Below are 25,539 nucleotides of genomic sequence, written 5' to 3' on the forward strand. Positions count from 1 at the left end.
ACAATTTTTATACACACAGATAAAATCTCTCTCGCGTATCCAGTGATCGATTTCGATACTTTTCAATCACCCTATGCCCAACGCGGGGGTCCCGTCTATCATTTCTTTTTTCTCTCTCTCTCTCTCTCTCTCTCTCTCCTTCTTTCTCAATCGTCACCATCGCCATCGGCAACAGCAACAACAGCAACGTCGGGTTCATTCGTTCGAGGCGCTGTGTATTATAATGTAGAGTGTGAGTTATCACGACATCGGGACGTTATCGCGGTCTGGAATCGGCCTGGGTTCGCCGCTAAGCCTCCCCCTTTCCCGCCTCTGCCTACTCCAACTCGCTCTATTCAACCCCTCCGCCCCACAACAGGACCCGATAACGAAAGGGTTATCACGCCACGCTGGCCGACTGCCGTTTTACTCGGGCGAGAGAGAGAGAGAGAGAGAGAGAGAGAGAGAGAGAGAGAGAGCCGCCTTTCTAGGAGGAGATTATTATTCTTTTTACTCGCTCGCTCGCGCGGCCGCTTTTTCGCGCCGATCCCGATTACGATCCCTTTGACTCGGCCACTTTACTGCCCTCCCCAACCACCATCCACCCCCATGGAACGGGTTGCCCGATGCGCGTTGCATACAAAGATCGCATTGTTTCCTTTTCCATCCTTCTTCCCTTTCTCTCTGTCTCTCTCTCTCTCTCTTTTTTTCTCACATTCTATTTCACTTTCTCCGCTTTTCTGTGGCATCAAGTATTTATTTCTTCATGTAAATATTTATGAACCAAGTAAATTAAATTATTCACTGATTTGTGAATTTTATATAATTTATTTAATTCCTTTATTATATATAATTTGTTATGATTATTCATTTAAAAATTGATTGTAACTGGATGTCATTTAAAGGAAAACATAATGTGTTCTTTGTTGTTAATAATTTTTGCGATCGATATTTTGCAAAATGAACATCGGCCGGATCCCCCTCTTCGAAGCAAATGCTAAAAGCGAACGGTTCCTGTTTCGCAGGACGAAGTGCCGAGGTATCGTGCGATCGCGAGGGACACGTGACAGGGCCGTGTCAACGCGAACCGGAGGAGGATCTCGCGGGATCGGTGTTGAGACCAGCGAACGATTAGCGCGAAAGCGGGTTCGCGCGTCGTGCGAATCGGCTCCGACGACGACCGACTCGATAAATCCCAGCGAAGGGAAAACGTCTCGTTAGTCTCGGCGAAGACGCGACGACGAGAGGGAGATCTTTCGGAGATCCCCGCGCGATCCGTGGTTATCCTTCGACGCGTCCCGTCACCGCATCCTTCGGCTCGTCAATCATCGACTGATTAGATATCCGGTTAAATTTGAATTCGGTATTATATCTCTAAACAACGAATTATTATAGGAACTGACTTTCGAAAGTTCAGATCTTCCGAACGCGATTCCGAATAAAATTCTAAACTCGATGCTATTATTATTTTTATAAATAGAATTAATTTCTAATACGATTGCTATAGATAAAATTAGAACTCTTTTTTAATTAAATTATAAAATATATATATATAGAATAAATTTAGGGATTGAAAAAAATATGAAATAAAATTTATTCCACGAGGCAACAATTGTCGAAGGCGTCCCTGAGGGAGCAGGGCGAGAAGAAAGAAAGTCGACGATGGTAGCGATTCGCCGCTAAATTTAATATCTTTCTCGTCCTTTATTTTCGCACAGCTAATGGCAGCAAATTTACCGGTAGCCTCGTTATCGTCTTTTTTCGCCTACGTCGATCAAACGAAGAAAAGGGACAGAGAGAGAGAGAGAGAGAGAGAGAGAGAGAGAGGAAAGTCTCCACTCACAGCTTCATCGGGAAGGAAGAGAGAGAAAGAAAAGAGACGGAGATATTTGTTGTATAAAAATTGAAATAGCGAAAAAGCTACATTTAAATTTTTGAAACCGAGCAATTCTTTTTTAAAATTTCCAAAATACGATAGAGAATTATTACGAAAGCTGCAAGGTTTGAAAATTCTACAAATACAAGATCGTAAATTTTTAAATAGTTTAAAATTCTTGAAAAAATTTTTTATCGCGAGATTGCTATCTAATCAGCGTCTTTCGATAGCGGTTTAAAGGAGCGCTTAAAATTGATGCGAGCGATATCCGGGAGGAACTCTCTCGCGTTCCAGCTCAAAGGGAACAAATTGCGTACAAGGAAAGGCGCGTGTGCGTGCGTGCGTGCAAAAGGCACGCAGAAGAAAAGGAAGAGGATCGGCGAAGACCAGAAAGGCTTGTGGAACGAGCAAAAATGATCGGAACGGGAAAGAAGGAGGAGGAGGAGGAGGAGGGTTGAAGCGTATATCGGCGGCGATCGCGACCGTCGCGGATTTCCAAACAATGCAACGAGCGAGTCGAGCGATCGCGTTCCGAAGTGGATTCGTCGAGAAGAATCGGGATATCGAGGCAAGAGAAAGAAGAGGAGGAAACACGGAGGAGAATAAAAGGATTTTGAGCACGCTAAAATAGAATGGATTTTTAATCTCGATTTTTAATTCTAATTTTAATTCACAATTGTCAGCATTAATATTTTTAATTTCAATTCTCTTCTCTCCCTCTTCTTTTTTCTGTCTCTAATTTTTCTTTTCTCTTAATTCTATGAATTAAAATCATTCGTAATTTTAATTTTTTATTTCAATTTTTAATTGAATTTTAACTTAATTTTCATATACTTTTAATTTTAATTCTACGAATTAAAATCATTTATAATTTTAATTTTTTATTTCAATTTTTAATTGAATTTTAACTTAACTTTCATATAATTTTAATTTTAATTCTACGAATTAAAATCATTTATAATTTTAATTTTTTATTTCAATTTTTAATTGAATTTTAACTTAACTTTCATATAATTTTAATTTTAATTCTACGAATTAAAATCATTTATAATTTTAATTTTTTATTTCAATTTTTAATTGAATTTTAACTTAACTTTCATATAATTTTAATTTTAATTCTACGAATTAAAATTACTTATAATTTTTATTTTGTATTCCAATTTTAACTTGAATTTTAAATTCTCTAGAATAATAATTAATCTATTTAAGGTTTAATATTTTTCTCGCAGGCGGATTATTATTTCTCTCAACATATCTGTTTAATAAGAAAAATATATGTTAAAACGAAGGAAAAGAAGGACAAAGTTTAATGCCTAAAGTTTACAGAGATTCTTTTAAACAATTCTTTCTCTTGTATTTTTATAAATTTTTTTCTATTTCTCTTTTCGTTCTATTCTACCTTTTCTCTTTTTCATTTCGTCTTCTTTATTTCAATATAATCACTTCTCTAATTTCATATTATTATATTCTTATAATCGCTTCTTAAATTTAAGAAATTTCCAGCTGTTCAACTATTAGTAATATATTTATTCAAGAGGAAGAAATGACGCTAACAATAAATCGTCCAATTTGTTCGCAACAATCATCAGAGAATAAGAGATGAGAAGTAAATTTCGCGAGGGTAGAACAGACAACAAGGATCGAGCGAGAGAAAAGGAAGAAGCCGAGGAAGAAGGAAGAGGTAGCGTGGTATCGAAATAAGAAGCCAAGCAAGGACAAGGGAAAAAAAAATATATATAAAAAAAGAGAGAAAGAAACGAAACGAGAGAGGAGAGACCAATGGAACGATTGGTCCATCTGGGCACCAGAGTGGTACCAGGCTCGGCCAATCGGCACCGTTCACCACCTCCGGGATATCCCATTCATAGATGAGGCTCCGGTTCGCCGGGCGAAGCCTTGGCGAGAGGATCGAGAAGATCCTTATCGATCCCCTTTCTCTGTTCTCCCCCTCCTCTCTAACCCCCTTTCCGCGGACGTCGTATGCAAACGCCAGTTCATGGCGGATGCGACCAATTACCTACGTGCCATCTGGAACCTGAAATCCGCGTGCACTTCACTCAAGAAGTCTGCGACTTTTTCAGGTCCTGCGGGGATTTGCTAAGAAGAGAATGTTGATAGATGAAAAGCAGGATTTTCTTTCGTTTGCGAAAAAGATTTTTTCATCAATTAAATTTCCAAAGATTTAATAAGACACCTGGAGTATTCGTCAAGATCCTCCGCTGTCTTCCGGTATCTCGAAAGGATTAGAATAAATTCTAGAGGACTCTCCTTTTCCTTCTCGATACCGCGTGATATCATGAAACAATTCGATTGGCAATCGAATTCGATTGAAGATCGAACCTCGTCATCTCACAAGTCGATTCGATGTCGTCGACTATTTATAAAGGCCTTTTGTCAGAATGAGAGGAGCCTCGCCATGTTTGGAGGAAGAAGATCGCCCCCGTCCACGCTTCGTTTGCCCCCGATCTCCATCGATCGGGCACTCGGGGACGGCAGGATTTCGTCCTGCTTCGCTCCTTTTGCTTTCCCCCTATATCGGCCATTACTTATCGACGAATTATTACAGTATGCGCGCTTTCCCGTGGCTCTCCCGGATCTATCCACACGATCGAGATGACCGTGTGCGCGAGCGCGATTCGGGAAATTGAATATCTTCCTCCTGCAGGATGTAGCGGAGGACACACGGGGCGATCCCTCATGAATTCTTCGCGCACGATCGCCATTTTTCAGTCGCTATATGAAAATTATTACACCGCTTTCCGTTTCGATTAATTGAAAGCAAGAGATCGTTGATGAGGTAGAAATCTAATCGTAGCCAGCGAGAATAAAATTATCTTTTTATAAAGTGATATAAAAAATATATAATACTATTGTGAGATAAATTATAGATAATTACACAGTTATTTTATTTAGTGAATATAATTGATGAATTAATTCATTCATTAATTTGATGAAGTTTCAATGAATTCATTTAATTAATTAATTCATTAATTCATTTGATGAATTTTTAATGAATTTATTTAATGAATTCATTTTTAACAAATGAATTAATTAAACGTCATTTAAACGTCGCTCTTTAAGAAAAGCTGCAATAAAGATTTCACGTTGCAATGTAATCGCAATAATTTAAAAAACTCAATTGAAGTGAAAAATTATAGCAATGATAATATACTCTTACATTCCCGCATATCCTTATTTATCTTTTTATAATATAAATTTTATTATTTGTATTCCTTTCACGCACTTAATATATAATTTTTATTCATTTTAATATCATTTCTTTCCTTCCCTCTCTCTTTCTCTCTCTCTCTCTTTTCTCAGTTCTTATTCTTTCGCAATCTTTCCAATCTAAATCGTAACACTTCCCGATCGATAAATATGATCACACGATAACAAGCTAATCATCGCCATTTAGAAGTTTCCTATCCGTCGCCCTCGAGCGTATCAGCGGCGGTGGTGGCAGGTGCTGCAAGATCGGCGGGTCGCCTTTCGTCTTTCATAAATCTCAATGAGGCCCACTACCGTATTACCCGATCGGTCCCGCGGTTATATACCCGACGGTCCTTCTAATAACACAGCGCTACGCGCCCCCGGGGGGGAGTTGGTGGCGGGAGCCGCCGTTGCGGTCCCTTCGATTACAGGATACGCCACAGATGACGTGATATTAACGTAATGAATACCGATCGCATACCCGATCATCGAGACACATGTTGTATACGCGCGCCCAGTAATATAGAGTAATCGCAATAAAACGCGAGTCACAATTCAGATCGCCCTGCTTCAGCGTCACTCAACCACGGCAATCGACGACTAATTTCATTTGCATAGAAACGATTAATACCTTTTTAAATTTTTATTTTTATTTTTTTTTTTTTAATTATTCGTTACCCGAGTATATATATATATATATATATATATATATATATATATATATATATATTAATATAACTAGATTTATAATATTATCAAAATGATTTCGCGTTTAGTAATTTTTATTTGTCACTATCTATTCTAATATTAAAATGAAATTTCTATCAAGTTTTTTAAGTAAATATTATAGTAATTATATTTGCTGATTAAATAAATACAAAAATATAAAATATTGTATGATTTTTTACACAATCTATAATATTTAGAAATATGATTGATTTTTGTTATGTAGCTTCTGTTAAATTCATTTTGTAAATTGATTTAATTTTATTTTTATCATCTGCACGCAATGGCATGCGAAAAGCGCGATCGATCATGCGCGATCTATCAAAGCCCCAAGTATCGATCGTAATTAATAACAGTCGCGCCGAATTTGTTCTTAATCGCGTGTGTCGGCATTTACGAGGATAACCTCGGCGGGGAGCCCAATTTAATTATCAATTTCGAAAGGCCGACGATGTAAATGCAAACCACGTCATGCATGTATGCATGAGCAAATTATAGGAGATAGCATTTTAGATTCGATCTCATTCGATAATCGCGTGTCCCGCCGTTATATCGATTTCGCGATGGCATTTATCGACGTCGTTTGAGACGGAAACGTATCAATTATTTTAATCTTATGCCACATCCGTAAAAAAAATTATTAATATATTATTGATATCATCTCGCACAAAGATAAAAAATTTCCAAGCTATATACGATTTCTCCCCCTCTCTCTCTCTCTCTCTGTTTTCTTTATTTAAAAATCTTATAAGATTTTTAATGACAACCATTTAGCCTTTAATATGCAATTCTCCCAAATTCGTTTCGGAAATTTGAAAGAAATTCCGCTTTTATTACAGACGCCCTAATCGTCGTAAATTACAACGTCGCCAAAATCCCAACGTAGCGAAATGTTGCCTGCAGCAATGACGATCAATTCCTGAGAATCCCGAACATCTTTTCAATGGAATTCGCGCGAAAATGCAAAAGATTTCAAGCCTCGGTCAAAAATCATCGGAACATTATAACATATCTAAAATTCACGGAAAATAATGAACCAGCAATGATTGTCAATCATTGTATCGTAATCATACATCAACGAAGAAAAATTCTCAGAACTCTTGCATCTCCTTTTTTTTTCTATGAAATGATGAAAGCACACATTATCATATCTTTAAAATTGTAAAACTCGAAAATATTTATTGAAATTATGTTGAAGCTGCTTCAAAGCTTTTGCAAATATAATTTATAATAAATATAATTTATAATTTTCGCAAATTTTATTTCGAAACTATCGACGAGAAACATTAAAAGATATAATTCTACTAATAACAATAATTGAGATGAAAAAAATATATAAAACGCGTCATCAATTTTTTTCCATAATTTTATTTTTTGATTGCATCCAAAAATTATCTATTCTTACTTCCTCTGAATGGACTCATTGAAAAGCATCTTTTCGTTAACATTGGCGAACATCGGTGTGGCATTGAAGTCACCGAGAGACATTGGCCGCTTTCGAGTACTCAAAGTACTCGTTCTCGAGTACTGGTCCGACAATCGGCGGCCAATTAAAATTCTTCTCTTAGTGAACGAAACGCTAATACGAGCATTAAATTCGGGATTCCGCTGTTGGCTTTTACTTGTCGTTAACCCCCTTTACCGTCCCTTCAGGATCCCGAAGGACCAGTTTGAGCCAATTAAGTTGTAGCATCCCTTCCTACGCGCGCGTAAGCCCATTCGAATTTCAAATGGTCCCGTGTTAATTATCAGTTTGTCAGCGGATAATAAATATTTCCATTTAATAAATTATCCTACCGGAATATAATTTCATTGAAAATATAATATTTGTTTAACATAACAATATTGAATTTTAATATTAAATCTCCGAAAATTATCTTATATATTAAAAACGTGAAAAAAAAAAAACGATATAATTGCACTCTTTCAAAAGAATTATGCTACTACCCTTTGATTACAAATTAATAATGCCAATTCTTCGAATCCTCGTGTCAGCGGTAACCCGGGGGATTTGCGAAAGCACATAAATACGGGATCCCCAGGATAATCCAAACGGATTTTAATCATCGGCCGATTCGGGATCGCCATGGTTCGCACCTTCCGCGTTCTCCTCCCCCGTGTTCGGTAGAGATCTCGAAGCTTCTCTCCTCCGAGAAGGGGGGCGGGGGGGGGAATCTCGCGAGATCGACGAATGAAGGGTGGGGGGGGGGAGAGGAGGGAAAGGGAGAAGACCGTGGAGGGTTGCGAGCGACAGGCGGCGCTATGCGGATCGGGCTTATCTCGAACTCGCAGACGCGTCGCAATCGATATATCTCGCGAAGGTTTCCTCTCGATAGGTGCTCCCGGCCTCTCCCCCCCCCCTTCCCGCCCCCTCCCCTTTACGTCGACACCCCCGCGATATCTATCCCCGAGTACGACGGGAGAGTGTGAGAGATCGTACGTAGACGAATGCGCGCGCGCGCGAGAGGACACCTCTCGTGTCCTCTCTCGAACTGCTGCAGAAAAGATCAATTTTAGATTCGTAGCGATTTATAACTTCCTCTAATATGGCACCGATACCATCTCTCTCTTCCTGTCCTCCCGCGCTCTCGAGATCCCTTTCTCTCACCTCCTCATCCGATCACCCTCTTCTCCCCGCTCTCTCTTTCTCTTTCTCTCGCTTGCCGACAATCTCGCAGATACGCGTGGTCCTTAAAAGACTGCTCGATTCGTGGATTCGATTTGTGAAAGGAAATTGTCTGCTAACGATATGGAAAAAAGTAGGCCGTTCAAATAAAATTAATTAAAAGATAAATGAATTAAAAAAAAATAATTTCAATCAACTTTCAATCGCATCTTTAACACAAAATTGTAATTGTAAAAACGTAATTTTCTAAAATCGAGACAACACCTGCTATGAAAAAAAATATTTTTCAAATTTTGAATTTGAATCGATATAAATTTTTTTTTTTTTTTTTTCCCCTCCCCAAGAATAACATTTTGCATTTTTAGAATGTTTTATCAAAATTTCATCGCATATATGACAATTTTATTTTCGTTAGGCAATGCATTCTATGGTTTAACAAAAATTTTACGAAACACCCCGTATGTTTCTCCCATCTGTGACCTACAAAACACACACGCACGCATTATACGCGCCGATATTTTTAAGACGGCGACGTTAAAGTAAAGATCGTGTCTCCTCTCCGATTACCGATGACGATTTCGGCGAATTAAACACGCGGATCGAGAAGTTCTCCGCGGCGGGGGGAGGGGGGGGGGAATGAACGTGGGGCGGCACACCCACACGCGGGGGCCCCGAACACGACCAGCGCACGCTTAACGAGGCGCGATCGCGGCAACGTGTCCGGGACTCCGCAGCAAGATATGTTAATCAGTGCGCGCGCGCTCCGTTCTCTCTCCGAGTGGACGGTGAAGTTTGTGTTGCGTGTCCGGAATCCGACGCGCGTACCCCTATAATTATAAATCAGCGTCCCCCGTATGCTAATGTCCCTTCCACCTCTCCCCTCTAACTGAGACACTTTCGGCACGTGCGGGATCCTCAATTAACCCTTAACTGTGCATGTGGATAGCGAAGAAGAGTCACGCATTCGAAGAATTGCATGATAATAAGAGAACATACTTATGTAACTTTTAAGATTAATGAGACACTTAAGATAATTAATTATGCGAATGTCACGAGAAATGTATCGTATAAGTTCAGTAATTCTTTGATTTAAAGATCTGTGTGTGTTTTTTTTTAAAGCTAAATCGTGATAAAAAGAAATTTCTAAAATTAATAAATGTAATTAATTCTTCGAATTAAAATAGTATTTTTAATTATCCCTTCATTCTTACATAATATTATGAAATTAAACACAAATTTGCCTTATTTTATCATTTTTTTTATATTAAATAATCCATCACTCTGTCTTTCTCTTTCTCTCTCCCTCCTTCTATCATTCGATAAGATTTTATAGTTAAGCTTTAATAATATTCTACAAGAACTATTATTAAAATCCATATCAAAAATCTTATCGGTTCAACAAGATAACGCTATGTGCGAAAATATATTGAGCATCGACGCTGTAGAAAATATTCGTTTTCCGGAACATCGCGTCGCCGGGAATCGTCGCTATCGATGGCCAATAATCGCGCACGCACATACACACACATACACAGTGATACGTAAGAGGGGGTGCAACCTTACATTACACCGGGTATACGTAAACAACGAGTGGGAGCGAGTTACCGTTATCAGCGTCGCGCAGCATCGCGTTCTCGACGTCGGGGGTGTCGTCGTCTTTATCGCGTCCCACCGTCGTGTCTTGTTATCAACGCGGTCATTAAAATATCTAAATACCACCCCCGCTTCCGAATTTCAACCCTCCCATTGCACGGCAATACTCGACCAGGCGAATCGGAGATCCATGATTTTCCATTCCATAAAGAGAAGGAATTTTTCAAAATTTAAACGTAAACAACGTTATTATTCGTGATTAACGCATCTAAAGACAAATAGACGCTTCTCGAAACGGATGATAAGAAATCTTGTTTGCATTTTTTAATTACGTAATACGTACTATAATATAATATATGATGTGTCTTATTTATGTGTGTAATTAAAATTATATTATTACTCACAAAAAAAAAAAAAAAAAAAAAAAAAAATAAATATCTGTACTTGTCATTAAAAATTGTTAGGATTAATATCGGATTTATATTATTCAAAAGTATTATCATTACTAACATTTATATCATGCAACTTCGCTTGATAATGAGATTCTATTGCGGATAATAGTCGATGGTACATTTCTCATAGGATTAGCGTATGTATACGTTAAAACGTGCAGAAAAGATCCGGTAGAGAAATTCATCGGGATGCTAAAGGATAGTAAGATGATGGGGAAAGAGGATAGGGGGATGGCAAAGGTAAAATCTCTGTACCGAGTTGCCTTGGAAGGGTTAAGTTGTAGAACGTCGGCTGGCCGCCGAAGATAAGGACCGCTCTCCTCTCGTCGAGCCGCAAAATCCGCAGGACCCTTCAGCCGCGAAGGATTCTCCCCCGGGAGAATCCTTCGCGGAGGGGAGAAGATTTTGGGAAGCGCGCGCACGAGGACACGATTTCTCTCTCGCTTCGCGAGGCAGACCGATGATGTAACGATGATAAGGACGAGAGATTACGCGAACGAAGCGTTAATCCTGCAAAGAACATCGCCGTTCGAACATGTCATTTTTCAAAAGTCGATTGCCCGAAACGACGAAAACAATAAACCTAATAGTAACAAGCGCGTTCTTACTTTCGATTCGATCTTAAAAAATTGTTTTTTATTCAATAAAGAAATGTCGATATTTTTCTAGAAATTCAACTCGAAAATATTAATTAAATAGCGAAAGTGTTAAAATTTTTGATTCAAAAACCTTATCGGTGCCTTAAAAACTTTCGAGAGATCGTCGAGGAATATTTGATATTAAATAAAAAAAAAAAAACTTCTAAATATCTTGCGAGTTGAGATAAAAATAAGTATACCATATATGTTGAAAAAGGTTAAACATTAAAAATATTATATTTAAAAAAAATATTAGAATTTTTTAATGCGCGAAAATTATTGTATTTAAATCCATCTATTTGAAATAAAGATTGCAACAAATCCAAATTTTCTATTTCGAGAAGAAACTGCCAATTTATTTATCGCAATTTATAATCCAATATCCCTTAACTTACGATAATCTACGAGCGCGCGAGTCGATATTAGACTTGTATGAATTCGCATTCAGAATCCCTCCCTTCTTTTCGTCGCTCTATCGGGGCGGCATAAATCAGCCTCGCGATCTTAATAAATGCGAGAGAGGACGACGACGACGACGACGACGGCAATACGGGGGGAGGGGGAGGGGGCAAGAGCGGTTGAAGGGTGGGAGGAGGTGGACGCGCCCGCGAGAGAGGACGATATGAAACGTCGGGGCGGTTGGTAGGCAGCTAATATCCTCCTGGCCGCTATCCCTAGGCTCATCTCAATAAATTCAATATACTTGTGTAAATCGGAACCCCTTCCCGCGACCGGTCCTCCCGCCCCCCTCCCCTGTCCCGCTTTCCATCCTCCTCTCTTTCACACCACCCTCGCGCGGAGAATGAGCTCTGCGGCCCTCTCGCATCCACCGGCGGCGCGCCAAAACCCCCTCATCCCCCTCGCGCGTTTCTCTCCGCTCCCGTCCTCCCCCTACCTCTCTCCCTCCCTCAACGCTCGCCGATAATGTATCGGTTATTGATTACCCGTAATGAGCTGCTCACTTCAATTTTTCCACCCGGTATACTCGACCCGGTATACTGGCGCGAGGATGTAAGGACGCTTAATGGCGCGGCAGCGACGACGCTCTCTCGCGATTTATATATGTATGTAAAGGGGACGGGGATCGAAAGGATGGCGAGAGAGAGAGAGAGAGAGAGAGTTATCGGCGATTGTCATCGCATAGGAGAATTTCGGCAAGGCACGTTGAATTGACTTACGTCTGTATATAATTGTAGCGAATAATTTTGAGCGTGATTCAGATAAAAGGAGTATAAAATGTCAAAGAAGCTGAGACATAATTATTATATTAATTATAAGTAATTATTCTCCTTTCGTATTCTTTTACATCTTCCACTCAATTATTAAAAAAAAAAAAAAAAAAAAAAAAAAAAAAAAAATTCACTGCTTTTCTCATCATATGTTTCATTTCTCACTTATTTCATATAATATGTTCATATTTAATTTCTATTAAAAAAAAAAAAAAAGGTACATCTTTAAACTTATAAATTCTTTCTTATAATTTCCACTATTCATTCTCTCATAAAATTAAGACAGATAAATATAATAAAAGAGATCAAAATATATATGTATGTAACTTCCTTTTATATATCGTAAATATTATATTAATCGGATGTTCTTGTAACTTGTACGACTCATAATTGGACCAATAAGAATCTTAATAAAATAAACACATATTGCACTCGTTTGCACCACTCGCGACCGTGCATACGTAACGAGTTAGCGTTATCGATCTAACTAACGGGGAGCGGCGTGTCGTCCATAGTTTTCCGGCCCGGCCCGGCCCGGCTCAAATTTACCACCGTCGTTTCACCCCCTTCGACACTCTTTCGCATCCTCGCTAATGGCCGAGTCGGGGGTTACTTCCTAACTGCCGAATAACAGGCATTGGATGCACCCCGAAGTAAATATATATATATATATATTTCAGTTTTCTCTTTTTCATTGCTATACATTTGTTCATTAAGTATAAAGATAGCTCTCTATCGGGGTGTCTCCTTAAATCCTGTAAAAAATTCCCTGATGGTATTTTTATTCAAAATTCCAGATAAAGAGAATATTTTAAACAATTTTCGGTACAATTTCCTAAAATAAGTATTTTTATCGTACGCCTTTTCTAGTGTCTTTTCATTCGTACAAAGGAGAAACATAAAGCCGTTACCGGAAATGAAAACTGAATAGCTTTTTTTTAGTTAAGATAAAATTTTCAACTTGCATAACATTTTTATTTTTTATCACTAAAAATTAAAATAAAAAACATCTACTGTATTTTTAATATTTTGTTAAGACGTTGAATATATAAACAAAGATAGATATATATTTGTAATATATTTTCAGCGCATAATTCACAAACTTGACATAAAATATAAAATAAGAGTAAAATTATTAAGAAAATTTTGTAAAAATTTTCGACTCTCAACAAAATTCCAAGTTTTCCCCCCTTTTTTTTTCCAGGAAGTAGACACTCTGTTTACACATTCATAGGATCTTTTTCTCCATGAGTTTATTAACCGCGAAAAATGGAAAGATTTCCAAATTTTAATATCTGGTGTCGGCAATATCCCGATAATAGCAGTCAAGGGGTGATAATGGAGAACATTCGCTATATATTTCCAGGTAATTTCTTAGCGATCAAGCGGAGAATTTAGCATCGTACCCTACGCGTTAGGGATGGCTTTCCTCGTTCCTAATATCTGTCCCTATCTTAGGGACGACGAGCTTTTCATCGAGTCGTTAGTTAACGGCCGCGCAAGACTGCTTTCTCCGAGGAAGTCCATTCCCTCCTCCCGTGGAAAGAATTATCGACAAGTTATCGCCGCGAGTTGTCCTCTTGTAATGTGCGATTGTCCTTGAGAGCGTTATCCATAATTTTAATCGTTTCAAGTGTATATTTCACGCAATTAACATAATGAATAAAATATTGCGCGATTTATAATTGACGATTTAAAATTTAAACTAATAGAGATCTAATATCGCATTTGATTTAACGTTAAACAAGAATAGGAACAAAAATTAAATATAAATTTATCTAATTTGTAATTATTAGAAATAAAACGAGACTTGTTTTATATCAATTTATAATTTGATAATAATAAGTATCAATTTTTTGTGATAACAAACCTAACAAAATTACAATAGATAAAATTTTATTATTGCGAAAATTTTATCTTGTAACAAAACAACTTATTTTAATAGTGTCATGCTTAAAAAAGCTGTCACACTTGAAGACTTGAAAATATTTCAAACTCTTTCGCTTATTACAAATGCAGTCTTATCGGCGTGAGAAATAATCGCCCCATTATTTCGTCTGAATCGGCCAGGGGGAGAGCGGAACGATAAATATACTTCTTAAAACCGTTGCAAACGCAGGCGGCGCGGGGCAGTTTTACAATTTTCCTGCAATTTGGCATAAATTGTGGCGGCGAGTTCTTCCTTCCATTCCGACCACAACGAGCTTTTCATCGAGCCGTAAGTTAACCGGGCGAGACTTCTCTCGCGCCGACCATTCCTTTGCCGAGTTATCGACAACTTATCGCCTCTACTTCGTGTTCTAATGCCAAGATCGTATTTAACGGCCACTACGCTTATTATGGCCAAGGACTCTCCTGCTTGGCGGTCGCAAGGACCTTCTTTTTTCCTTACCGAGAAAACCTCGCCGCAGCACATTTTACGTTACTCCACATTACGGCACACGTTCTCCTTTTTCTTTGATACTCTAGTTATATAAATATATTCCTTTATACACAAGATGTGATACGCAAAGGGCGATGCAAAACTATTTTTAAGCAATTGTTATTATAATTTATATATATTGCGCTTTTTAATTATAAAATCGTAAAAAATATTTTATCGATAACTACGAACAATCTTCGAATATAAATGATATGTGAATTGTAATTTGAAATTAATTTTTCATCATCGTTAGACGATGAAAGCTTCTTCGATAATTAAAGTTTCCATCAATCCATTATTTTCATTTCTAATTCTCGTTCCTATTTTATTACACTCCATCCTCTTATTTCTGTTTTTATACTTTTATTTCCATTTCATTTTATTACACAACCCATACATTTCTCTTTCCCATTCTGCGGCAATTTATTTGATAGCTTATGCCGTATCGATTACGAGATATCGCTTGCGCGATTCGAGACGGGTTGGCGGAGGATCGTTTCGTAAACGCAGAGATTTTCCGCTAGCGTCGACGACAACGATGACGACGACGTGTACCAACGTACATCGAGGAAAAGCGCAATCAGGGTAGCAAGACTGGGGATCTATCTGTTGCCGCTTGATCTATAGCTAGGGAGGGATGCTCATTTTCGCGGGGGAAGATTTTGACTCCGTACCAGATGATAAGCCAGTAGAGGAGTGAGTCCCTCCGCCGGGGATGCTGGCACATATCAAGCTGCGCGAGATACGCGACGCGTCGCGTTGCAAATGTATTTCCAACAATTTTCGTTACCAAAGTATCCGACAGCCATCAAATTACGAGAGGGATGATCGACGGCCGAGAGAGAGAGAGAGAGAGATCCCGTCCCCTGATTATTAATAAAAACCGAAAGCTGTCTCATGGGGACGTCGCCAATATCGCTACACTTTCTTTCATATGTGTATGTATATTTATTTTTATTTTTATTTATTTTTTTTTTTATCGGATTTAGAAAAGTTCCAAGAAAATCGCGCTGCCACTCTGGCCGGATTTTTAAAAATTCTTTCACACTTAATTTAATACAAGATTTTCGTCATTATATACGTTATACGCGCGTGAATTGTACGATGAGTTTTTTGATTTAATTAAATATCTCATTATTAATGAAAGCGAGAGATATCTCATAGGCACGAAGAGAATATATGGCAATTTTTTCTTTATATAGATTTAAATAAAAACAGGGGGAAAAAAACAGCATTATTGTGTTTACGATACTATGGGAAATTATTTTATATCTATATTAATATATACAAAATTGTTAAAAACTGCTGAATTATATGATAAATCTTTCTTTAACTAAAACCGTAATTATCAATTTAAAAAACAAAGGCATCTGATTCCAATTTTCTTTTCCTCTCTTTTCTATTTATTTGCAATGAGTGAAGAGGGTGAAAGAAAGAAATATTGCTAGTAAAAACTATTTTCCTTCCCCTCGTCTATATAAAATCAATATAAAATCACATTTTCCATATAAAAAGTCAAGGCAGAATTATACTTGTAAAGGAGAGAATTCCGTTTAAACGTACGCTCGATTTGCGCTTTCACGTGCAATTTCCACGTTGGAGGATTTATCGGCCTCTGTATGCGGCGCGATATTAAAGCAGCCTCTGTACCAGGTGTCAAAAAATGATGCGAGGAACGGCAGCGTTTATCTGCAAACTCCACGGCTCATCGCTTTCTCCGCCTTCATGCATCGATGTCCCTTTATCGTCCCGTGTCCCGCATCGCGCGCCCGCTCTCCATCTCTCTCTTTCTCTCGCTTGATTGATACGCAAAGTTGACAAAGTGCGCGGCGCGACGCGTCGCGAACGCTCGTCTTATATATATATATATATATATATATATATATATATATATATATATAAAGTAAGGGAGTAATGGCCCGGCAACGGTATCTCCGCCGTTGTGTACCTTCGACACGTCTCGGCGCGTCGTCGTCGTTGCCGCTTCCGTATCTTTTTCCGAAGCGCCAGCGAACAGATGAACAGATAGCGCGGTATATTTCATGTTCCCGGAGCCCTGCGATTTTTCCCTTGAGCCCTCAAATCCGCGGTATTTACGCTAAAAGCAACACCGCTTAATTCCCAGTCTTTAAATACGATATATAATCGAGAATTATAAGTAGGCGCTGCTTTGATAAATAATAATTCTGTGACACCGGGTATCTATAGAGAATCTGGTCTAGAATAAATACTCTCAAGCATTCCTATATACTGTAGAAAGGGACAAAGGGGGCTTGTGTCCGTACTCGATACACGAAAGTTTCTCTAGGCCTCGACGATGACGACGATGTATTCGTAAGGGGGTTGGTTGCGCCACGTGATGATAGTGGTGGTGGTGGTGGTGGTGGTGGTGGTGGTGGTGGTGGTAATGGTGGCGGGTCGGCTTATCGCGAAGCGCACGCGGTCGCCACCGCCAGTCACCAGCCGCGGAATTCCGAGGAATTCGCGAGGGGGATGCGGGCACGGGGGCGGGAAAGGGATGTATATCGTCGTTCGTTCGGCGGTGCCAGTTTTCTGATCGCGATGGATTTCTTTCCCGGTGGGAACCGAGCATCGCACCGGCCTCGATAGCGCCATAGGGGGCAAGAGAGGTGAAATGAATTTTCCTCCCCTCCTCCCTGACGTAACCGCTTCCCTCACCCCCTACACCCGTGACAGCGCGCTGGTAATTCGAGCTTCCGGCTCGAATGTGTGTTGATCTCGTTTTTTGTTAGAACTTTCACGTGAACATTTCTTTTTTATTATTTCTCTGTATATTAATTAATATGATATTCCTTGCTTAGATATATATTCAGATTAAGAAACATGTTTTTATAATTAATGAAAAATTTAAAATTGAGAAAAGGACATAGAAAATTGAAAATAATTCCAGACATATAATGTTAAATATATATTAATCTATTGTTAATGCTATACTAAATTAATATTAATAATTAAAATGTTTCTTGAAACGATCTTAATTAATTTGCATTTTTAATGGTTATATGTAAACCGACAATGATCTGGAAATGTCAAATGATTTATGAGAATATATCGGTTGTAGACCGAATTCGCCGGACAATCCACGTACACATCCCGTAAGTTACGAGATCGTTTCTGCAATGCATCCGGTGAAGCTCCGGAGAGTTTCGTGCATAGGGTGTCCCACAACTCCTCTTTCATCTCGAAAATCGCAATGAAATTTTCTCTCGATAAAAAAAATGTCTAAATAATGTATCTCCATGAAATATAAATGATCGAAGATAAAAAAGAAATTGATTGAGCTTTCAGATAAGATAAATTTGTTTATCACACACCGCTTGAGTAAGAAATTTAAAATTCCGCAGAATATTAATCTAAATGATTATCGGAACGAACATATTTAAATTAAATATATTTATCTAATAATTTTGCAGCAATAATTTAGTATAATCTATATAATTACATCTAATTATTTGTTATATAAAAAAATATATAAATATTTCACTCTTGATTGGATATCATGTAAAAAACATTAAACAACAAAAAAAAAACTAATCAAAGGGTCTTCAAATGATGGAATCGATGATTCTGGCACACCCCGTACACAGATCCGGACAGTCCGGATCGCGCGTCCCGGGATCGATTCCAAGCGATTCACAGTGCATTTTCAGGGCGTTTCAGCTCGTCCCGCCCGACGAGAATGGGACGAGATGCGAGGCAACGCGCGGAGGGGGGGGGGGAGACGCGAGGAGGCCGAGAGAGGATCAGCCCGGGGCTGCATTGAGATCGGGACGCGATGTACACCAGGTGCATTGAGAGAGAGAGAGAGAGAGAGAGAGAGCGGACCACGAAGAGAGCTCGTTGCGATGCAACTCAGATACGAACCGCATCCACGGTTCATCTCCCACCCCCTCCCTCCCCTCACCCCACAACCTTTCCTCTTCCTCTCCCTCTTCGCGTTAAACCGCGTGTTAAGACGTATTGTCTTAATAAATATGTGTCCCAAATTGCAAAAATTGCATCTTCAGGAATAAATGCTTTCTTGCAAAAAGAGAAAATGGATTTGATATTAATTTTTAGAAAATAGTTGCATAAAGTGGATTATAAACAATTTTTATATATAATTTATATATAAGTAATATTTTAAATATAAATATAAAATAATGTATATATAAATAATTTGTATATAAATTTTTTATTTAACGAATGACATTTAGCTTAGTTAAAAATAAATGATTCTTGAAAAACGTGATGTTTTTCATGAAAAATATGTTATGTTTATAAATTTTTCAAAATTTTGGAAAAAATATTTAAAATCAAACGTCGCGACTACAATATCGCGAACAGAAATTCAATCTGAAATTCGTCGTGAATTATGCTTCGGAAATATATAAAAATTATTCAATGCAAATTTCACAAAAGGACACACTATAGAATTCCATCCAACTATCACTTACAGGAGAGATGATACCATGTATTTTACATTTCATCCATTTCTCTAAATAATGATATCTTTCTCATTCCACATTCGCACACATTATGTTACTTTATCAGCTCGAGGAAACCTCCCCTTCTGCTCCATCTAGTGGTCCCCTTCCTTTCAGGCCCTTACCCTTCGTTTATCTTCCTCGATTCCCTCGTCTTTCCTATATGATTCTCTCCGTCTTGCGCCGATCTTTCTCGTTCCCCACAGTCGTATCTACTCCCCGACGCCACCCTCTCCCTCCCCCCCCCCCGTTTCGTGTCGGTACGCGGCGGATGGGAACCCGAGATGCCCTTCTACAGATACAAATGGGTACCTATGCCAACGGCGTAACCTGTTATTATACGTTCCCCTATACAAACAACGTGTTAATCGGGCCCACACCCTACGTGCACCGCGTACGGGGGGGAGGGGGGGGCCGCTGGGCCTCCCCCGTTTCTCTCTCTTTCTCGCTCATACTTCCCCGGCCCTTCAATACCGCGCAGCAAGTGCAAAGAGAATATGTGAAACCGATTTATCGATCGTTCCACCGTAAACTTTTCTCCCGATCGTGCCGCTAAATTGGAATGCACCCATTTTCGCAACTTGAGAGCGAGAGAGAGAGAGAGAGAGAGAGAGAGAGAGAGAGAGAGCCATTTTTGAAAACGGATCGGGTGAGATATCGTAGGAGATATCGCTTCATAAATCGACAGATTATTTTCTTTTATATTATTTAATTTTGATTTAAACGCGTCTTTTATTATTGTTCTTTCTGATTGTTATTAATTTTGTTTTTCAATTTTACTCTATATGTAAAATTATAAGAAGTATGCTCGCTTAATTTTCAATTCTTCGTGTCTCTCTCTTAACGCAAAATTTAAAATTCACATCCGATGAGAGAAAGTTAATCCTTCTATAAAAAATCGCAAACTTTAACAATATATAAAATATAGAAAAAAATATACGTTACGTAGTATAATTTAATAATTGATATATTAATAATTAATATAATATTTAATAATTATTATAATAATTAATATTCTTGAAAAAAATAAAAACAAACGGAATTAATTTACTAATTTTTAATTATGCTCCTAAAGAGAATCCACAAGAGATCTCTCTTTCGCTTCTTATCACGGTATCATCATGTCGGATGACGCGGTCCGATCGGGAGGATCGTAACGAGCGAGAAGAGGAGATCGCACGCTCGTTCCCGAGGAGGCTCATCGATGATTTGTTTACTCCTCGGATCGCCCTCGATGAGAACCCGCCCATGCGCGATGCGGCAACGAAGAACCCGGGGGTCAGCAACGAACCCTGACCCTCGGCTAATTATTGTTGGCTCTAGATCGTCGATACGGGCGCGCGAGAGAGATTCTCTCTTTCTCTCGCGGCTATCGACGGGACAGGATCATTGTGTTGCCTCGCAGGAATTTAATGTGAAATTTCAATTACGTCATAGCGACGCGACGTAATCGCAAATCCTTTCCCGATATTTCGGTCCGACTATATTCGTCTTTACATTTCCTATCCATTTATAAACTTATGACATAGCTATTATTATATATTAAAAATAATTTAATAATAATAATAATAATGAAATAATTGTGATTATCACGTTAACAATTATTTGGTTTGTAAAGTCGCACAATATTTTTATCCCGAGAAACTCATTCTTTGAATTGACTTTCTACTTTTACTCATCTCTCGTGACAGAAAACTATCGATGATGCTGTGATATCGAAATCATCCACACATTTCTTTCCATTCTTCAATCTTTTATTATTCATTCTCTTAATTCACAGATTTCAATTTAAGACTCTGAGAATTCGACAATTTCTTTCCTATCATAATTATTGAGTTAAATTTATCAATATTAAATAAAACAAAATCTTTTAGTAATTGAATTTAAATTCTCCCAAATGAAAATGTCACGGAACAATAATAAACGTCATACTTATATAAGATGGATATTTTTTAATAATATTTAACTACAAAATTTTTCGATTATTATTTATAAATTGATTTTTTATTTGTTTTGTCATTTTTTTAAAGAAAAAGAAAAAAAAAAAAGGTTTCTCCAATCCTATTTGTCTTTATAAATAATCTATAAATAAAGAAGCAAAAAAAAAAAAAAAAATATGTAGAGTAAAAAATACAAGAATTTTATGTATGTATCATTCTCGTATGCGATCAATAATTACATTAATCATTAAATTAATCATCTAATATTAAATTCAATTTAAATATATATGATTATTTAAGTATTTATTAATATTTTATCTTAAAATTTTCTAGCTCCTAATTCCGAAGTTTCAAAAATGATATTTCTATATTTAAATGTCATCTGCTTATCTTATTTTACAGCGTAAAATATATTAAACTCTCGTTCCCCCCCCCCCCTCTCTCTCTCAATTCTTTTCCCTTTCCTGTCAATTCCTCGGCTGTCAATTCGTAATTACTCGATTTCTCTCGTCACAAACGGTGAAACGTTCTCGAATAGATCGCGATCTATCCAACAGAGGGTCCCGCGAAAGGGGACACAACGCGAGAGGGAGGGGGACGAGAACGCGCAGGTGGATAAAAAAATGGATGGAAAGGAGATAAACAGACAGCCATGGCGGCAGCCATGGATCCGCCAGGGTATCTCGCGCGACTGGAGAGGGACTTATCTGCCGGGGCCTCCCCGTCGACCGGGCCCCCTTCGGGTCCGCGGTCGTTCCCGATATTAAAAATACACTCTGCCGGTAGATAGTCGCGCTCTCGGCTATCGGATGCGCTGCGCGCATAAGCTCTCGAGAGAACGCTCATTAAAAATAGCTATCTCTATCTGCGAGAGAAGAAGAGGGGGAGGAGGGGGGGGGTGAGGGAAAGGGGGGACAGTCTATGCTTACAACCCGCTCCGTTCTCGTCGGGATCTGCGCGAGTGGCACACATAAGTCCGTCTCGTTCTCTCGAACGGGGAGGGAGTGGCGGAGGGAGAAGGAGGAGGGAGGGGGAGGGGAGGGGGGCGGGAGACGAGGTCCGAAGAAAGAGGGAAAGAGAGAAGGAGTCGAAGTCGAGGGAGCATAAAAAGCATGGTTTCTCAGGCAGATACGGGATCTTATCGGCGGGGGCCTTACGCGGCGAATGTTTGGCCCCGTTCGTTCCTATCGGCCGGCCTTATCATCCCGGTCCCCCGTCGTTTTTATTTCCGCTCTTTTTACCCCGATCTGTTTTTTCTTCTCCCCCCCCCCTCTCTCTCTCTCTCTTCCTTTCCATACTCGTCTCGATCTCTCTCTCGGATATTTGGCGAACGCTAAAGTCACTTCTTAAATTAACGTGCGTATAGGCGCGCAGACACGCGCGCACATTCTTCTTCTCTATCTAGCGTGCGAGGGATAATAATTGGCGCGTTATATTATAGCGATCGCGCTCCGATACCGCGCGTCGATCAGCGAGACGGTCGAAATTCATTTCGGAGCGATCGGCGACTCGATTAGAAGGAAGAAAGGAAGGAAGGAAGGAAAGACGAAAAGGGAGCAAAGCTTCGAGAAAGAAAGGAGGAAGCATGGCAGGGGTTCCACGAAAGTCGAGGGAGAAAGAGAGCGAAATAAACGATAAGGTAAGGAGAGGAACGGCGGGGTTAACCAACAAGCAAATTAACACGTGGGAGGGTCCGATCGGCAAATGAGATAATTGTGCAACGAGGGGCCCCTCGGGCTCTCCCTTTCTCTCTCTCCTTTCGTCCTTCGAACCCTTACGAGACTCACGAGCCACGAGGCGGGATCGGTAGAGGCGTGTTACCGATGGACGTATGTAACCATCGATGGATCGATCGGACAATCTCCATCGCTATTAAGTGTGTGTGCGTGTGTCGGTTGCCATCACGTACACAAACCCGACACGGCCTTTCCCTTCCCCCGTCCCTTTCGTACCTTACGTTGCCATCGAGATTACACGGGGACGAAAGGGGGCACCCGAGGAAACCGCCACGGGCTCCCTCACTACTCGCAGTGAGCTTATATTCGCGTAATCCCGTTTGTATCTTTATTTATGAAATCGTGGGGAAAGGAAGAGATCGGGATGGACGGAGATTGAGAGCCTTCGCGATTCCGTCGGACTTGGGGAATTAATTAAGATGTCCGCGGGATCATGCGAGTAAATTCCTCGCAAAGAGAAGCCTCGAGATACCCGCTTCTCGATAATTGAAGAATTATCGATCGAAAAAAAAAAAAAAAAGCCTGGCAGACACAAAAATTTCTTTCCATTTTTTTAAATTATTTAATTTTCCTAGGATTTTACGACACTGGAGTATAAATAATTCCCAACGTTGTGTAATTAATTATTATTATTATTATTAGAAGTCTTTTTTCTTTCCAGATGTAATAAATAATTTTCCAGAATCAGAGACTAAAGTATAATAAATAATATATAATGAATTATTTTCAAGAATTTCAGTAACTAAAGTATAAGTTTTATAAAATTCTTGAATAGTATTATAAAATTTGTTAAACCCAAGAAAACACGGACTTGTGTAATTATATAAGATCACGTATAATAATTAAATCAAGAATTTGACGCGATATGATCTTCTTTATCTTGCACAATAATCATATCGCGCGAAATTTTTGATATTATTATACATATAATAAAATTACGCATATTATCAAATCTTTCCGTAACTAATTATGTATATTTACATCTGATTAAATCATATATTATTTTTTTCAACTAACATTATTATTTCTACAAAACGTCACATATCTTTTTCAGCAATCTGCCAATAGAAAATCGATGTATTCGCAGAAACAATTTCGTATTTATATTCGATTTCTTCGAAAAAATATTTTTAAGAAATTAACGCGAGCGTAAGAAAAAGCATAAAGGATAGAGGCGAAGTGTCGTTATCATCAAGAATGTCTTCATTGTTAAAAGTTCTAGACATCTTTGTTTGCATCAAACTGCTTTCGCAGACGATCGATAATCGCGAGCGAGCGAAAGCAAGAAAGAGAGAGAAAGAAAGAAAGAAAGAAAGACAGAGAAAGAGAGAGAGTGATGACCACGAAGATATCCATCATCGCGATTCACGATCTATCGATCGATTTGACGATCGATCGATAATCACGCGATACGATCTACAACCATCTTGCCTTTCTCGCCTAATCATCGTCTGGTTGATTATCACCCTCTATCGCTCGATTTTATCGACAACGTAAATATCCCCGAGATGTTATCATGACCTCGATAAAGCCTGCTGCTACTCACACATCGCTCTCTCGATCGTAATCTCTATGTAACTATTGTAAAGATATGAATCTATATTACAAAAAAAAAAAAAAAAAAATCATCCGTGTTATACTTTCTCCCGAACGAATTTTTTCTTTTCACGCGGCCTCTTAAATCGATTAAAATCGCAAGATGAAAATGACTCGAGCTCGAAATTATTATTATTATTATTATTATTATTTCAATATCGAGATAAATATTTACTAATATATTCAACGTGAAATTTGAACTGCACCACATTTCTTATGCGCTTTTCGTTGAAGAAAAATCGTTCGCGGATTTCTTCAAACGGTCATTCGTTAAAATTTCACGCGTCGATCATGGGAACACACGAGACATCCTACGCACGAGAGAGATATCCCATCTAAAAATTTCTCCCGATACATCCCGCGACACGGGAATTCTCTCGCGTGTCGCGACCGACTCATCGGAAAAGAATGAAATTCCCCGGCACGGAAATTCGAGGAACAAAGCACGCGCCCGGCAAAAAATTAAAAAGAAGAATGGTCCGGAGGTACGAAAGAGAGAGAGAGGGAGAGAGAGGAAAAGAGAAGGGTGAGGGGGAGAGAGGAAGTGACGTCACGCAAAAGTAACGAGCCTCGGTTAGCCGCGATAAGGCGCTCTAATCGTGCGATCTTAATGAACTCCTCCCATTAGAGCTCTACCGAGGCCGCGACTCGCGTTCATCGAAACCCTTTCTTTCTTGCTTCTCTCCTGAAGAGAAAGAGAGAGAGAGAGAGAGAGAGAGAGAGAAATTTTCGATCTCTTCGTAGAGAAAATCGCGAGAAAAAAATTATCTTCGCATATAAAAATGTTATAAAATTTATACTGTATCATGTATAATTTATTTCGGCAAGTAAAATGTGTTTTTTTTTTCCCCTTGTTTTTTCACGCCACATGTCTTCCATTTATTTAATTAATGGAATTGACGCTGATATTTTCGGAATCGTGATATCGAGATTTGTGTTAATATATATATTAATATAATTAACATCTGTGTGTGTGTGTGTGTGTGTGATTACAATATTATTATTAATTATGTAAAAATTATCTAGCTT

At 38.8% G+C, this 25,539-nt stretch overlaps 1 protein-coding gene across 2 annotated transcripts in view; it reads right to left on the bottom strand.

Annotated features, from left to right (window-relative positions):
• The window catches only part of Ush (Zinc finger protein ush), a 159,731-nt gene that overhangs the window by 28,552 nt on the left and 105,640 nt on the right, over positions 1 to 25,539 (bottom strand). The gene's annotated exons all lie outside the window — the stretch shown is intronic.

This window comes from Polyergus mexicanus, unplaced genomic scaffold (assembly GCF_030449975.1).
Source record: "Polyergus mexicanus isolate NDT 795.1 unplaced genomic scaffold, iyPolMexi1.0 SCAF_3, whole genome shotgun sequence".
Taxonomy (NCBI): Eukaryota; Metazoa; Arthropoda; class Insecta; order Hymenoptera; family Formicidae; genus Polyergus; species Polyergus mexicanus.